The sequence below is a fragment of the Volvox carteri genome (assembly GCF_000143455.1).
Source record: "Volvox carteri f. nagariensis unplaced genomic scaffold VOLCAscaffold_67, whole genome shotgun sequence".
Classification (NCBI taxonomy): Eukaryota; Viridiplantae; Chlorophyta; class Chlorophyceae; order Chlamydomonadales; family Volvocaceae; genus Volvox; species Volvox carteri.
In genome coordinates, this window is record NW_003307610.1 from 753,786 (window position 1) to 754,122 (window position 337).

The window sequence follows — 337 nt, forward strand, 5'->3', positions numbered from 1 at the left end:
CGGCATGTTTATGCCATAGGGAGTATCCCGGTAGCGCGGGAAGCATCGTTCGCCAATATTAATTAAAGGCCTCTAACGCTGCAGGAAAATTTTAGTAGAAGATTTAGAACTATGTATGTGTTAAGTTTTAGCGTTTGTTCCCGCTTTGAGGGCGTGAAATGCCGTGTCATTGTCCCTAATAAGTCATTGTCCCGGCATTTCAATTGTCGCCCATAAGCATGAACAAGGCGTGGGCGATCTTGTCGCCGACGGGCGATGTTGTCCAGGGCGTTCCGGTCAAACTCGTACGCGCCGACCTCAGTACCGTTGTCCATGGACATTGTGTTGGAAGGATACG